A 17,525-nucleotide genomic window follows, 5' to 3' on the forward strand; every position below is an offset into this window, starting at 1 on the left:
GGGAGCCAGGCGTGGTGGTTCATGCCTGTAATCCCAGCACTTTGGGAGGCCAAGGAGGGCGGATGGCTTGAGCTCAAGACCAGCCTGGGCAACATGATGAGACTCTATCTCTACAAAAAATACAAAAATTAGCTGAGCATGTTCGCACACATCTGTAGTCCCAGCTACTCGGGAAGCTGAGGTGAGAGGATCACTTGAGTCTTGGGAGGTCAAGTCTACAGTGAGCTGTGTTTGCACGGCAGCGCTCCAGCCTGGGTGACAGAGTGAGACCCTGTCTCAAAAAAAAAAAAAAAAAAAAAAAAAAAGAACAAAGAAAAAAGGTTGTGGGAGAGATGTATCTATTATCAGATTGATAAGTGAGATAAGTGAATTTTAAGGCCCCTTAAGAAAGCTGTGATTTTTTTTCCATGACTCGTCAATTTAACCTTGTCTCTAAAGTATATAGATACAGTAATACTGATATAGTAATTCTCATCACATCTATATTGGGTAAAGGAATATATAGACACATGATATAAAAAGAACTATTGATCTTCTCTTTATAATTTTGATTTCTTAAATGGATAAAAGGCAGTACAATATGCTATAATCTGTTCTATGACAAGTCATATATTTTGGGGTCTCAACTTGTTCTAACAATTACTGCAAGTCTGACATGTTGCTTATTAAATTTAGTCATTATTGTTTTTGGCAGTGGTCTACAAACACAAAGAAGAAATTCAGTGATTTTAATCACAGGATACACACACCTAGTCTTTTGAAATACCAATTAAAGAGTCCTTAAAACAATAGTGTTGCCAGTGGCAATAATTTCCAAAATTTGGCAAATTTGGAAATTTCCCTGATAAATTGAATTGGAAAAAAAACTACTTTAATATAATATATAGAGAAAATTAAGTCAAAAGTATATATGTAGATGTTGGTTATGATTTGCCCCGTATGTGGCCTAATTCCCTTATCCTAGAAACAAGTATGTTACCCAAGAAGACTTCTCCGTCCCTAAATATGGGGTTCAAGTTACCTTTCAGCAGTTCCTTAAGTTCTCTGTAGGCTTCTATGAAAGCATAGTGATTTCAGCCAGCATAATTTCCTGGGCTTCCACTTATGCAAAAGATAAATGGGTCAGATGCAGTGGCTCACGCCTGTAATCCCAGCACTTTGGGAGGCCCAGGCAGATGGATCACCTGAGGTCAGGAGTTCAAGACCAACCTGTCTAACATGGTTAAACCACATCTATACTAAAAATACAAAATTAGCTGGGTGTGGTGGTCCATGGCTGTAATCCCAGCTACTCAGGAGGCTGAGGCAAGAGACTCTCTTGAACCCAGGAGGCAGAAGTTGCAGTGAGCTGAGATCACACCTTTGTACTCCAGCCCCTAGGCGACAAGAGCGAAACTCTGTCTCAAAAAAAAAAAAAAAAAAAAGATTAATTTTCACCAAGAACTCCCTGTATAGCAATTGATATCATTTATTTATTGTTATGATAACTAGCAGTCTATTCAATTGGAAAAACAAGATAATAATAAAGAAAATATCTTAAACATGCTTAGGCTACTTTATAAGGTTTCGTGACCACCTAATTTTATGTGATAATAAAATAATAGATTTGTAAAATTCAAAACCTGACATTACTTTAAAAAATATTTAATTATACCAATCCTCAAAGGTAACAAAATTACAAGAGGAAAAGTGAGACATGAAGGTATGGTGAAGAATAGTAATGCTTCCTTTGTTCATACATTTAACAACTGGTTTTTTTTTTAATCACCAAAATGTCATTTTTATCAATGCAAAAACTCTAGTCTCAAGAACCTGAGATAATTTCTTGCATCATAGTATTTAACTTAAAACCTTCCATGGATTTTGACTGTACCATGGGGCAGAATAAAAAGAGCCATGGAGTCTTACTGCTAGCAGGCCTAATTTCAACTCACAGCTTTTACGTTTCTTGCTGTTGCCCTCCAAAAACTCAGTTAACTCCTGTAAGACTCACTTTTCCCTTGTATAGAATGAGGACACTCATGCCAAACTCAGAGTGATTTATAGATTAGCAGAGCTAATGCATGAAAAGTTTCTTTGTAAATTATAAAGTACAACGAATTCAACAAGTTACAATCTCAAAAGAAGCAAAAATGCTAACTTCTTTTTTTAGATATTATCAAGACTGAAAAAGTCAAAATATTGATCTAAGAATGGTTAGTTGATAATACAAAAAGTAGATAACTCAAGTTTTGCTAAGGTCTATAAAATCTTTCTCCAACATCATGAGATGAATCTCTAATCTGATCAACTCTTAATATCCACGTTGTTTGAACAACCATTAAATATTATTGTGACTTTTAAATTGCAAATTCTGTTATGCTATACATCTTTTCTATTGAAATAGAAAGAATAAGGAAAAAATTATATTGTTATAACTCCTAACCTCTTTGCCCCATGAGTAAGTTTGTGTACAGAATAGCAAACGTTAGGTAGGATTATTTACCTTTCTTTCTATAATTAGAAGACTAGTCCAACACAAGTCCATTGAAATCTGATGTTTATTGATGTTCTGTAATTTATTTGTTTGCAGTTGAATTCACTTGATCTTAGCCAAAAGGCTAAGAAGCCATGTTTTGCAGTTGACTTAATACATAGTATTTAGAGTTCTTCCGGAGTTAATGAGTGCAGCACACCAACATGGCACATGTATACATATGTAACAAACCTGCACGTTGTGCACATGTACCCTAAAACTTAAAGTATAATAATAATAATAATAATAATAAACTCAACAGTAAATTTTTAAAAAATGTATTCTTTAACAGTCTAATTTGAACAGTGAAGAAAGATACAGGAAAAATACAAAATAAGTTCAATGTTAATGGCATTAAGCTTCCAGTGGTAAATGAAGAAAGCCATATGACTTTCCAAAATTGTTCTTCTAAATCTCTTTAATGTAAAGGAAGAGGCTTAGTGACTACATGTGTTGGAGAGGAAGGCAAGCTTGTTTGCTAGAAATTAGAAACTAGACTTTATTTTTTTTTCCATTATTGTCATTGACTGTCATAGTCTCTGGTATATATTTAATGCTTAATACATATTTTTCAATTAATTACCAACTTCAAATCTCATCTACTTTCAGAAGCCTTCCCTGATAAATACAGCTGGAACTAATACTTGAATTCTTTTGCATTTTTAAAAGTACATGTCTTATTAATTCATTACATAAATATTTAGAGTACCAGATATGTTCACAGCACTGCATAAGACACTGAAGATACAGCAGAGAAAAAAAGAGACAAAAATCACAGTCTAGGGATATTTCATTCTAGTGGAGAGAGACAACCAATAAACTATAAAATATACTAGTGAGTTATATTGCTGTGAAAAATATTAAGCAAAAATAGGAGGATAGAAAGAGCTGATGGTCCAAGGACAGCTTATACCTTAAACAGGTCAGGGAAAGCCTCTCTGAGAAAATATTTGGAGAAAATGAGAAAATATTCCCGGCAGGGAAAATAACAAGTGCAAATGTCCTGTGGCAGGAGGGTTTCTTGCTGGTCTAAAAAATAGCAGCCAAGTCAGGAAGGCTGGGCAATGAGCAGAGGAGAGAAAAGCTGAGGTAGGAGAAGTAATAAAGACACAGATCAAGTCAGGTCTCCTGGACTGCTCTAACAACTTTGGCTTTTACTGAGTGAGATGGAAAGAATGGCAAATTTTGGGCAGAAGAGTAACACAATCTCACTTTTTGCAAGTGACATTTTTTTTTCTTTTTTCTTTTTCTAGCAGATCACTGTGGAGGCTCTGTCATTTGTTGGTTGAAGAGAAGTCACACATGGAAGGAGAAAGACCAGTTAGAGGGCTATTGTAACAATTCCAGTAAGAGATGATGGTGCCTCAGTGAAAGTGATGAAAAGTGGGATAATTCTGGACCTATTTTCAAGGTAGAACCGGTAGGGTTTTTAAAATAACGTGAATGTGGGATATAAGTAAAAGAAAGGAGTCAAGAATGTCTCCAAGGTTTTGGGCATAAGCAACTTTAGTTTCCATTAAATTAGGTAGTAGATATTATTTTACAGATAATAGTTTACATATTATTTTCTGCATGATTGTCCATGCAGAAAGTCCAAATAAATATATAGGTAAATTAGTATAATTAATACATGTTAATTTAGTGCCAGATGCAAGTCAATCTATAAAAAACACTTGTATTTATACACACCAAAAACAAAAATAAAACTTTCAAAATACTATAATAATTGCATAATTTGTTAGGATTAAATCTAAATTAAATGATCTAAACAGCCAGGGTTAAATCCATATAAAATAGCTTAGATATAATTGCATTAACTCTAACAGTTTCATGGTCTTTATATAAGTATTTTAGACATTATTACAGGTAATTAAAGATGACCTCAATCAATGAAGAGCTATGTCAAATTTTGAGAATTCTCTCCCAAATCTATCTATGAAATTAATGAACCCCCTACAAATCTAAGCACAATTATTTAATGAAATGAGTAAATGGATTCTAAAATGTATATGGAAAACAGAGAACCAAGAACAGCAAAGATAATATTGAAGAAGAGAATAAAAAATCAGGACTTAAAAATAGAAAAGCAGATAAATATACAATAATTAAACAAATATACTAGTAGTGTGAGAATAGACAAAGACCCAAAGGAACAGAATAGAGAGGATGAAAACTAACCCAAGCGTGCATGAATACTTGGTTTATGACAAAATAGTTCAGCAGAGCAATGAAGAAAGGAAAGTATTTTCAATAATATTTGGATATTCAAATGAAAAAATAAAATTTAACCATTGTTTCGTAACACTAGTTTGAAACTAATGTTTCAAACATTGGTTCTATTTAAACTCTAACTGAGAAAGGTAAAAACCATGCAGACTTTAAAAAGTTACTTAGGATAATGTGTTTGTGTTGTTGGGATAAAAAAAGAATAGAAATATAATAATCATCAAGGGAAGGACTGACATTTTGTCAATATATTAAAATTAAGAACTTCTCTTTATCAAAAGATACCACTAAGAGAGTGAAAAAGTAAGTCAAAGAGAGGGACAGAATATTTGTAGCATATGTAATCTAAAAAAGGACTGTTCTTCAGAATTCCTTCAAATCAGTAAGAAGGTAGATAACTCAATAGAAAAATGGGCGAGAAACTTGACTATTGTTAGAAGCTTATTTAAAAGGTCAACAAATATATGAAACAATCCCCCAACTTCTTTAATCATCAAGGTAACATGAATTTAAATCTCCGGGAATTATAACTACATGACCACCAGAATGATGAAAAAAATGAAACAAACTCACTTTGCCAGGCATTGGTGAAGAGATGGAGCATGGGAAGGCCCGTGAACTGCTGGAGAGAGTGTAATTTGTACACCTACTTGAGAAGATCATTTGTCATTGTCTACTCACAATGTTGAATGTGCTCATCCACGAACCCGCACTTTTCCATTTAGGTATATCTTCTACAGAAATGCTTGCACGTGTCCTCTGAAGACCTGTACAAGAATATCAGAGCAAGATTATTTGTGTAGTATCCCCAAGCTGAAAACAATTCAAATGTCCACCAATGAAGGAGTGACTAAAGATTTTTGTGTGTTTATAAAGTAGAATCTTTTTCAGCAACGAAAATAAATGAACTATGTATGTACAAAAACGATGATTTTCATAGCTATACTGGTACAAAAACGGATAATTTTCATAGCTATACTGGTGAACAATAGCCAAGCACACAATCACATACACTGTATGACTTGATTTATATAAAGTTCCCAGAGAGACAAAAATAATCTATGGCGTTAGAAATAAGACACTATTACCTCTGAAGAGAGAAGGAATTACTTAGAGGAGACACAGAAGAGGCTTCTGGGGTCTGATAATGTACTGTTTCTGATGGAATCTACTTTGTATGTTCACTAGGTGATAAGTCTTCAAGCTGCATATTTACAAGGCATACTCTTTTTAATATTCAGATAATTTAATATTCAAGTAAAAAGATAAATCTATCAGTATCTGAATCCTAGATTTTGGTATTTTGTATAATGGGTGTCTAATTGTGTACTAAGTAGATGGAATGAAATTGATTGTCCTTGGATGTTCAGTCAAGTGATGGCACATTCTCTCACATTTGTGCTTGAAGGTTAAATTTGAATTGAGATCTGCATCATAAGCTCGAAAACACTGAGTGTATGCAGGTTTTCAATGTTTTTCTATTATTTATGCCATTTCACTCCTTTTCTATTTCTTTTATTCAATAATTTTATGAAATGATTGACACAAAGACCTAGAAAATCTTCCTGTAAACTGAATTGATGGTTCTTTCCTAGCTGTAATAGAGGACATCATTCTTCTTTTATAATGCTAAATGCCAGCTGAAGACAGGAATATTTATACTCAGGAACACAGCAGTCGGTGCTGTTACAGGTTCAGATTATTCCTCCCGTCTCTTAAAGGTTATGGTCTGAACACAGGGCTCTTTTTCAAGGCATACATCTTGAACTGTCTGAAACAATTGCTAAACCAAATAATCATTTGCCAACAAATGCTCTAAAGCCAAAAAAAAACAACAACAACAACAACAACAACAACAACAAACCTGGTTTTGTTAAGACAATTAAAATTTTTTATTTTTATTTTTTATTTTTTGAGACGAAGTGTTGCTCTGTCACCCAAGCTGGAGTGCAGTGACACAATCTCGGCTCACTGCAACCTCCACCTCCCAGGTTCAGACAATTCTCCTGTCTGAACCCGACCAGACAATGATAATTTTAATTATAAAGCCAGAGTTGAATTTAAATAAAACACTCCTAAACACCTGAATTTTTCAGGGGAAAATTATCCTGTAGAGTATTTGATTCCAGATGGAGTATATCATCTAGATTGAACTGTTTCTTCTGTTACAATGCATTTTGTTTTCAAATGATATTATCCAAGATAAGTATCACACAGCCTATGAACTACTAAAACATACTCACTGGTTAACCTCTGAGATATCAGAACTCCATTTCCTGCAGTACCTTATAATATTATCTCTGCAAGTCTTCAAATTTTTCAAAAAAGTAATGTACTTGATATTGTCTTCATATGTGGTAATTTGGAAGTATTTGGGGTTGTGAACAAGTACAAGGCATGGGTAAAAGAGGCAACAGCTATTCAGTGTGATTTTAAGAGTGTTGGAAGAAGGTCTCCTACAATTTTTTTTTTTTTTTTTTCCTGAGATGGAGTCTCACTCTGTTTGCCCAGGCTGGAGTGCAGTGGTGCAATCTCAGCTCACTGCAAGCTCCGCCTCCCGGGTTCATGCCATTCTTCTGCCTCAGCCTTCCGAGTTGCTGGGACTACAGGCGCCCACCACCACGCCCAGCTAATTTTTTGTATTTTTAGTAGAGACAGGGTTTCACCATGTTAGCCAGGATGGTCTCGATCTCCTGACCTCATGATCCGCCCACCTCAGCCTCCCAAAGCGCTGGGATTACAGGCGTGAGCCACCGTGCCCGGCCAAAAATATTAACCCAAACTATTAACAAGTTGTTTTTACTTTAAAACAGCATATACAAGGAAGGTCACTATTAAAATATGTTTTAATTTTAGAAGGTAACATATTTGTTTAGTTTCCTTATAATACAAGTCCAGTTTATAGATTAGAATAAATAAAATAGGCCAAGGTGAGGCCCCTGTTGTCCCCTCCTGTGTTGGATCTTCACCTTGTCACTCTCCCATGGGTTCTTGGGAACCCACCTGCAAGCACTGCAATATACTGCTGACCACAGTGGTGTCGGGCAAGGGGAGGGGAGAGCTTTACTTATCTTCTGCTTCTTTGCACTTGCTGGGATCTCGACAAGTGATGGGAGTTATAACATATAAATATGAGACATCAGAATACAGAGAATGAGTTTGAGTAATGACAAGATTCCATGGTTTTAACTCAGATGACTGGCATTGTGCAATTCAGCACATCGGACTAGAATGTTTTGCCAGTGCCTCAGTCAGTACTTGTTTATTCTCATCCTGAATAATTATTATAAGCGTAGCTGACATTGATTGGGTGTTTTCTATATGCCAAGCATGGTGCTAAGCTTTTTCCTTGCCCTTTTTATTTCCTTAAAAAAAAAAAAAACTCTGGGATTATCACCCCCATTTTACAGATTAAGAAATGGAGGACCCAAACAGTTAAAGACTTTTAAAAAGGTTCTACAGCCAGTCAGTGGTGGAGCAGGGATTTAAAGCTAGCTCTGCCTCACCAAAGCCTCAGTCCCTAAACACTATTTACTTCTGTCCCTCCTGTTCCTTTCCCAGCACTTCTTTGTCTCCACCAGACCCAACCCCTTGAATGCAGGTGCTGTGCTTCCTTTTTCTTTACATATCTAGCACCTGACTGACTCAGTGGCTGAAGCAGCTCATGCTCAGAAAGTGACGATATGGAAACTTGCAGAGAGCCTGCAGCTGTCTGTCTGTGAAAAACTGCTTGGTTGTGGTTCATCAATCTTGTTCTGTGGTTACTGCGGCTACCCTAACTAGGAAACACTTTGTGAAACATCCCAGTGGTGCAGGTTTTGTGTAATGGCTCACCAGCAGCAACCAAACACTTCCCCATTTCCCATTCCGCACCAAGGGGTGGTATGGAGGCTCTAGAGGGAATAGGGATCCAGTCTCCTTCCTCCTTATGCATTTCCAGTGAGGGCAGTGGGGAAAGAAACATGGAGCAGGTGGAGTGGATGGTAACACCCTGAGAACTGTTTGACCCTGGATTTTTAGGCTTGGAAAAGGTCATTTCATAGGACAGTACATGCAGCTGAATTCAGGGCACCTAAGGACACTTGGATTGGCAGGGCTGAGGAGCAGTTATCTAAACAGCTTGTAGTTATTTAAGTCCCAAGTGATCTGGTTACAGACCATTGATGGCTTTTCCACTTCCATGCCTCCTCAAGCTGTGGCTCTCAGAAAAGAGAAATCAAGAGTAATTATATGTTAGAAATACCTGGCCTCACTGTGGGGTGAGATGGAACCTGTGCACTGCACCTTGACCATTTAACCTCCTTTTTCTCTTGGTTGCATGAAGTCATGCTCCCTGGAAGAGTCTTTCAAGCCATCCCCTTTTATCCCCTTACCTTCCTATCCTCAACCTAACAATCCTCTTTTCAGTCTCCCTCCTCTTTGAACTGTGCCTCTCACTACCTCAAAAAGGAATATTTACTTCACACTCAATCTTTCAGAATTACTCTTGGGCAAATAGAAGTTTAGAGACTCTCCATAGGCACAGCGAATACAGGGATATTAATGAGATGTGGTAGAGAAATCCACTGGAATACACAATGGAGACGTTTTAACCTGTGTGATTTAATTCTGTCTTTGAACTTTTTTCATGAAATAATCCTTTATATACAGAATTCAACTGATACTCAACTCCAATAAATATAATGGTGATTTGTTACCAAGTACAACTGGGTGGGCTTATTATCATAGGTGAGATTACATTTAAAAAATATGTAATAAACGAGATCATGTCTGTTGCAGGAACATGGATGGAGCTGAAGGCCATTGTCCTTAGCCAACTAACACAGGAACAGAAAACCAAATGCCACATGTTCTCACTTAGAAGTGGGGCCTAAATGGTGAGAACACATGGACACATAGAGGAGAAAAACACACACTGGGGCCTATGGGAGGCTGGAGGGTGGGAGGAGGCGGATCAGGAAAAATGACTAATGAGTACTAGACTTAACACCTGGGTGACAAAATAATCTGTACGACAAACCCCCACGACACAAGTTTACCTACGTAACAAAACTGCACATGTACCCCTGAACTTAAAACTCAAAGGAATATAATGCATATATATATACACACACATTCATATGTACATGTATACACACACACACACACACACACACACACACACATATTTCCCCTGTTTCTCAGAGTAAGAAAGGACGTTAGCATACTCAAACCCATAGAAGGCTGGGTCTAAATTTAACTCCTGGGGTAACTCAAGCCCCAAGACCCAAGAAAACCTTGAAAAAATGTGATGGTAGGACAGAAACTTCCTAATTTGGATGATATTTTATATAGAAGCCATGACAGAAATAAGGTTTGGAGGCCTCTTCTCCTTCTTCTTAAACTCAATTTGATCCATGGATTTTTTTTTGGTTTTTCAGGTTGTTATCTTAACCGCTCCCCTCCAAGTGAGTGTATGCCTTTCTTAGGTTCCTCAGAAAGCAGGCTCTCTGATGGCAACAGGCATGCAGAAGGTTGACAGAAGGGTGTGCTCAGCAGCAGCACCTGGGAGGAGGCAGGGGCAGTAGCATTGGGCAGTTGAACTGTGATGCAGTTGCATAAAGGCTTCAAGCTGAACCCTCAGGGAGCCTTGGAATGAGCTAGCCCTTCAAAGTGGTGCTGAAATGATGCAAGCTGCCCCCAATGAGGGGCATAAACTTGAGCAAGGAAGCTTTCTTTCAGTTTCGGGGAGAGATTCAAGTTGTGAGCCCTCAGAGGGCAGCACCCCCAACTGTCAGGAAAATGAGCTCCCCAGACTTTAGAGAGGAAATCTGGATAGGGCCCCTTGACATCCACCACAGTCCCTCCTGTGCTGCTGGGATCCACTTGCTTTGATAGTCTCACTCCATCTGATCCCATAGTAGAAAAAGAAGTTCAGGGGGCAAAACAGAGTGCGTCTAACAGTCAATGTTCTTACGGCCACAACTGGTACTCAACATTACTGCTCATTTTAGATTTATTTGCCACTTCTTAGGCAGCACCTCCTCTGCCCAGGTGGCTTATCTGGTGGAGTGTCCCAGAGTGTCATCTATGAAGGGCCTGTGCCCTTGATCCCCAGGCCCCTCTCAGGCTATAGCTATTGATATATATATATATATATATATTCCATTTAATCACAAAGTAGGGCAGAGAAGTAGCAATAAATGACCATAGTATCTACTAAAGGAAACTGTGATAACAAAAATAGATCTGTTTCCTCATGAACAACAGCGCTATCTCCTTCTGATGATCAAGGTTTGTTATCACTGCAGGTAACTCCCTTTCTTGCCTGCTGGTCTTTTGGCACCAGGAGCCCTCTGTGATTAGGAGACAGCTATGGCTGTAAGTTTAATGAGACTCTTTCTGTGTGCCCTGCAGCAGCTTTCCCCTGAAAACCCATAGAGCCCCGAGCAGTGAGTACGGAGAGGACACATTTCCCAAGTGGTCACTGGAAGTAATGATAAGTGAGGCCACACTCACTTTCACCACTTGTTTCAAGGCTCATGTTTTCTACCTATTGGGGACATGCACCCTACAATGGCCAGGGTCCTGTAGAAAGGCAGCCAGTTGTCACAGTTTCTTCTCCAAGGTGATAGCTCAGTTGTGCCTTCAAAAAGCCATTCTTTTGCTCTGCCAGGCCTATCGCTTCTAGATGGTGCTGTATGTGATGAAAATTTTAGATCCTGTGGGCACATGCATACCTCTTTGCTGTGTAGTAGATTCCTTGGCTACATGTGTTGTTAGGGAAGATTTCATGTTAGTGAAGTTAACACTCTGTAAATCCTCAGAGCGTGGTACTGAATGATGGGAAATGCAAATTGATACCTAGAATATGTGTTGAATCCAGATAAGTGGCTAATCTTTCCAGAGTAAAAGGTTCTCAATGTAATCAACTTGTCACCAAGTGGCTGGTTGCTCTCCTTGAAAAATGTAGCCATATCAGGAACTCTGCATAGATCTCTGTTGTTAGCAGGTTGAGCATTCTGTGGCAGCAGTAGCTAAGCCAAAAGAGTCTATGCTATTTTGCTATATATGGCTTCCATCCCTTACCATGGTTACTGCAATCATTCATCCATGTGCCAACCCTAGAGCAGCAATGACAGAGGTTGGCAAAAATCAGCTGGCTAAAACAATGTTTCTAGATGATTGTTTGATAAGCCTTCTAAAGCTCTTTCCTGGGTGTATGAATGCAAAATAAAACTCTTTACAATTGGTGCTCATTTGCAAAGGTCCATCCACATGACTCTTTCCCAGACCCCAGACCTCCTTGTCCCTGATCTTTCAATCTCTTTCTTTATAGGGCCTTAGAAGAGTTACAGGCTGAATTGCATTCCCCCAAATTTATATGTTGAAGTCCCAGCCCTTAGTACCTGCGAATGGGACTGTATTTGAAGATAGGGTCTTTAAGAGTTGATTGAGGTAAAACAAGGCTATTAGGGTGGGCCCTACTTCAATCTGACTAGAGTCCTTATAAGAAGAAATTAGGACACACAGAAATACCAGGGATGTGCATGCACAAAAGCACAACCATGTGATGAGCAGCAAGAGGGAGGTTATCCACCAGCCCAGGAAAGAGGTCTCAGGAGAAATCATCTCTGCTGGCACCTTGATCTTAGACCCTTCCAGAGCTGTGAGAAAATTCTTTTGTTTAAACCACCTAGTTTGTGGTATTTTGTTATGGCAACACAAGAAGACTAAGAGAGAAGCTCTGCCAACCACCCAGGCCATTCAGAATACTGCCCATATATGCCCCAATCCATTCACAGGTTACTTGTCTTTCCAAACTAAGTGATCAGATGCCTCACCCAGAGCTAGGTCAAAGGGAAGACTTTCTCTCACTGTTGCTAGTGAGGGCCACTCCTGAACAGTTCTTTCTTACTTTGCACCCAATGTGCTGAACCAACACATTTATTAACCAAGCTTAGCAGCTTTTCTTCTTCTATTGGTTTGTCATAAGGGATCCTCCATTCAGTCACAGGTATGAGCTGAAGTAGATGACTTGGAGGCAGACGTCATGGGAGTCTGGGTACCTGCTACAGCTTACTGGCTTACTTGCCTCCTCTGGCCATGCGTATGCCAATCCCAGATAAATCACTAAGTATATCATTAGATTGAACATACTTGCCATTTGCCATTATCCCCACATTGTTTCTTTTAATCTGGGGATTAAAGCCTATTGTCATGCAGAGATCTGCTCCAGCTCCCCTTCCTGCTCTGTATTCCACATAAAGCTTGCAGTTTTTCATGCAGCTTAGTGGGTGGGTGGAGGATTCTCAAGCATAGAATATGTTGCCTTCAAAACTCAAAGTGGCCTACCAGATATTGTGTTTTCTTCTTCGTAGTGGGAGGCATGGGATGAAATACTTTGTCCTTAATTTGGAGTGGATTTCCTGGCATGTCCCAGACTGCTTGACCTTCAAAATCTTAACTGATTATTGAGACTCTGAGTCTTTGGAGAGTCTATTTTCTATTCTCTGCATCGTACATGTCATATGAAAGTCTTTACTATACTTGTTGCTTCTTGCTCATCCAGTACAATTAACATGATCTCGAACCTCAGTCCAACAGTCCTTGAAATGTCTGAGTATTGCTATCCCCCAGTGAATGGTTATCCAAATAAATAGCCATAGGTCCCAGTGATTGCTTATCCAAATAAAGAGCCATTCTCTTGAGGAAAGACTAGGGATGTCATGGTGATTCAGGGTCCTTCTACTTAAGGACTCTGCTGCTCTTTCAGTCAGTGTGTTCTGGGTCTGAACACTGGTTCGGGTTCAGAGACTGAAGTAGGAATTATGACTTTTTATTGGGCTGGCTGCTCTCAATTTCTTCAATACACTTGATTTCTTTTGAGTTTTCCATTAGTACCTTTGTTGATTGTCCATGCGTCTTGCCCCAGGAATGCCTTGTACTAAATATATCCATAGCTCTCTTTAGTTCAGCCCCTCTTGAATGCTACTCTAATATCTTTATTATAATTGCACTCATTTTGTCTGATGGCTAAGCACTGGCACTTAGCCTCTGTTAGTTAATATACTATAATCCAATAGTTCCCAAACTCTGCCAATATTAGAATCACTTGGTAATTAAACAAAAATCCTGATGCCCAGTTTGCAACCTATCCCAATTAAACCACAATATTTGGATGGAAACCAGGCATCAATCATTTTTAATGATGCCCAGGTGCAGCAAAGTTTGTAAACTCCCGCTATAATCCATACTGCTATTTGAAGCCCAGTTTTGTAACAGAATATCCCACTACCGGACACCAGTAAACCTCTCCATGATGCTAGCATTCTGCTTACAAAAACATTGCTCATCCCTTTGGTAAATAGTACATCCTCCAAGTCCTCTGATGGAATGTATCCAGCTGATTGGTTTTTCATGCCTTTCATAGACTATCCGCTTATCATGCCCATTTCTCTGAGTAATTTGATCCCTTGTTCTACCATCTACAACAGCTATTCTGAAATTTCTACTTTACTTAGTGTGAGCCATCCCTTCCTCCAAACTTCTAGGAGCTATATTCCAGCACCATGTTATTCTAATTTTCTGAGGTCCTTGCTAGGGTGTTAAAACCTGTAGTAGAGAAAACTGTTCTCCTAATGATAAAATCTCCTTCATTCAACGTAACGTTCTGCACCTTTCCCCTACATTGACTCAACACCTTCAGGATCCAGTTCCATAGATTCTTTTAGTTCCTACTAGTACACATTGGCTAGGTCCTGCAGCTCCTTCAACATATCATCCCTTTTCTCCCTTAGTGTGTCCAACATTTCTCTAGCTTGGTTATATTGTGACATGATCCAAGTTACTGGTCTGGCAGCAGGGAGAAAAGAGGTGGGTGGATCCCAGTGGGGGAGGAGGAGGGCTGTGTTGTCTTGCAAGGCAGAGGCCTCTGTATTGTTTTCAGCCACAGGGGAAGTGCTCACCTTTGAAAGGGAAAAGTCAAAGTACTTCTATATGTCCAAAAGGGTGAGGAGACTCTGGGATTTCAAGGCTCCTAAGTGCATGAATGAGACATTCCTATTGCAGTCTCAGGGCCCTAGCTCTTCCTAACCATTGCCCCTACTTTGGCCAGAAGACTGGCTGGAAATGAGAATTCAACCTTCTTTGTGCTCCATGATACTTAATTGAGCCATGAACCAAAGGCTCAGCTTGTTATGCCCTTCTGGAGATCAGAGTCTTTCTATGTTGCCAAAAGGCCCTTTGATTTTCACACTTTGCTTTAAATTGCTGATTAATCATAAACAACTTTTATTTGCGTCTTTCTGATGTATAGATGGCATTCCACAAAAGTGTTCGGATTGTTTAGTAATTAAAGGACAAACGTGTCTTCATAATTATTACTTTCCTTAGATCTCTTCACATCTGTGATACTGCACCCACCAGCGCATTCTCTTTCAAAGGTGTCCCATCCCAACACCAGTGAAAATTGTAGCAATTGTACTGCTAGAGTATGCCGTGGACTATCAGTACTTCAAATGTCACAGTGATGGGGTCCTCCTTGCCAAGTAAGCACTGGACTCCCCTTAAAAATCTAATTTTAGGGTTTGCTTCCTTGAACCACTCCCGGCACCAGCCTTCCTAGTGGTTCCCTGGCAAACAGACTCCAAGAGGAGAATCACACGCATTCTTTCAGGAGGTTTATTGGCACACTGTCAGCCATGATGCTCATGAGGAAGAGAAGGAGGCAGAATTTGACAGAAGTGAAATTAAAATACGGTTGCAGCAAAGATCTCAGCTGATCCCCAGGATCTGGTTTTGGGCTTTAGGGTAGTCCTGAAGCGAGGCATGGGGCCAAGCTTTCCACCCCTGCACTGGCCAGTTGTTAGAATTATGATGCATTTCCCTTTGGCCAAGGCCTATGCCAGGGGTGGAGCTCAGCCAGCACCATTCCCAGGACGGGAATGAGTAAGTCCATTTTAAAGTGGGGGATCAGTCAGCTCACTTTGGCCGCGGTTTGGGCTGTTAAGAGACTGATCAAGTCTTAGGTGACTTTCCAGGCCAAAAGGAATTTTAAGCCACCATGTAGTGCTATCTTCCTTACTTTGTAGCCTCTGAATTAGGGGCGTATACAGAGCAAAAGTAAGATTCCTGATTAATAATCCAGGACGCTTTTTAAAAAAATTTTATCTCATCATGCTTACACTATATTCTGGTATATTGTGTACCATAAATATAAGAAAGTACAGGGAAAACTGAAATAATTATGTAAAAATATTCTAGCTTTTGCAGTTGCTAGGTATACTTTAATTTAGGCAATAGACATGCTTCTAAAACATCTGAGCAAGAAACACATTCTGAAACATCCATCTCTACTATCTAAAGAATTTCTCTAAGAGAACCAATATAAAACAAACAAGCAAAAATAAATATGAAACGGGATGCTTTAGGACACATTTTCCAACTTTATTCCAAAGACAAATCTCACCCATTCAAACCTCCTTTTCTCTATTCTTCTCTCTTCTTCTCCCCTTTGTGAAAATATCTCCTTCAGCACTTTTGAAAATTTTAAAATTTGTGCTCCAATTTAAAATTTGATCATTGTTTGAAAGTATTTAATTTTTTAAAGGAAAATACTTATTGGACTAATAACAACATTAGCAGTTGTTCTTTACCGTGAAACAATTGAGATAGTTGTTCTTGACACGTGGCTGAGGCTGTCTATACTGAGAGAGTGGGACTTTGATTGCAAGAAGGGGCTGCTTATGAGCACATTTTATGGCTAATAGACATGAAAAAAGGGTCTAGGAAAAGACTAGACAGCCCTCACTACGACAGAAGTTGGAACCTAAGGAGACAAATGGCCAGTGAGAAATTTCAGGCTGTGGTGGCTGTGGAATATTAGCACTGTGATGTCTAAAATTTAAGTGTCCTTTCTTACTCCTCAGTTATACTAAATCCTCTGTAAAAGATTATTACGTACACTAGATTTGTGTAGGGGTTCTTTAAGAGAAATCAATGGAAAGTCAGAGGAAACAGTGAAATAAGGACAGCAGTTATAGAAGATAAGCCAGGAAGAGAAATTTGGAATGAGTCAGGAGTATACAAGCTCCTCAGAAATTCTGAAAATGTGTTGACACACTAGCTTTCCCGTAGCAAGTGGGATGTGGTCTTGAACCAGTTTCTTTTGGACATTCAAGTAAATCATAAACCCAGGAGGCTGAAGACTTGCAAAGACAAGTCACACTTTTTAAAAAAAATTTTTTTTTTTTTGAGACAGAGTCTCCCTCTGTCTCCAGGCTGGAGTGCAGTGGCACGATCTCGGCTCACTGCAACCTCCGCCTCCTGGGTTCAAGCGATTCTCCTGCCTCAGCCTCCCGAGTAGCCAGGACTACAGGCGTGTGCCACCACACGCAGTTAATTTTTATATTTTTAGTAGAGACAGGGTTTCACCATGTTGGCCAGGATGGTCTTGATCTCTTGACCTCGTGATCCACCCGCCTCGGCCTCCCAAAGTGTTGGGATTACAGGCGTGAGCCACTGCGCCTGGCCAAGTCACACTTTTAAGTGTTATTTTCAGGTATTGCATTTTCAGCATTAACAAACTCTTTGATTATAAAGCCCACATTTCTCCATTCATTTCCGTTGGCATCTCTTCTCTAGGAAATATTTTCTGAAAGCTGTGGCTTCCAAAATCCAAGCCGCATGGATTATTTCTCTGCGGTCAGTATGGGCATTTGCTTGGCATTTGCTTAGCATTTGTGTGTCCCATCCCCCACCATGTGGTGAGGCCCTGTATATCTATGCATTCAACCTGACATCC

At 39.2% G+C, this 17,525-nt stretch overlaps 1 protein-coding gene across 9 annotated transcripts in view; it reads left to right on the plus strand.

Annotated features, from left to right (window-relative positions):
* The window catches only part of LOC129031676 (putative uncharacterized protein encoded by LINC00269), a 378,338-nt gene that overhangs the window by 300,212 nt on the left and 60,601 nt on the right, over positions 1 to 17,525 (plus strand). For 5 of the 9 annotated variants that reach the window (XR_008501088.2, XR_010122806.1, XR_010122804.1 and 2 more), the window contains one exon: positions 3,769 to 6,558. The exons of 2 other annotated variants lie outside the window; for them this stretch is intronic. The gene's annotated coding sequence lies outside the window, so the exon portion shown is untranslated. Of the gene's footprint in view, positions 1 to 3,768; positions 6,565 to 17,525 lie in introns of those variants that run through there. 2 more of the 9 variants (XR_010122809.1, XR_010122802.1) reach the window with 2 other exon arrangements.

This window comes from Pongo pygmaeus, chromosome 11, assembly GCF_028885625.2.
Source record: "Pongo pygmaeus isolate AG05252 chromosome 11, NHGRI_mPonPyg2-v2.0_pri, whole genome shotgun sequence".
NCBI lineage: Eukaryota > Metazoa > Chordata > Mammalia > Primates > Hominidae > Pongo > Pongo pygmaeus.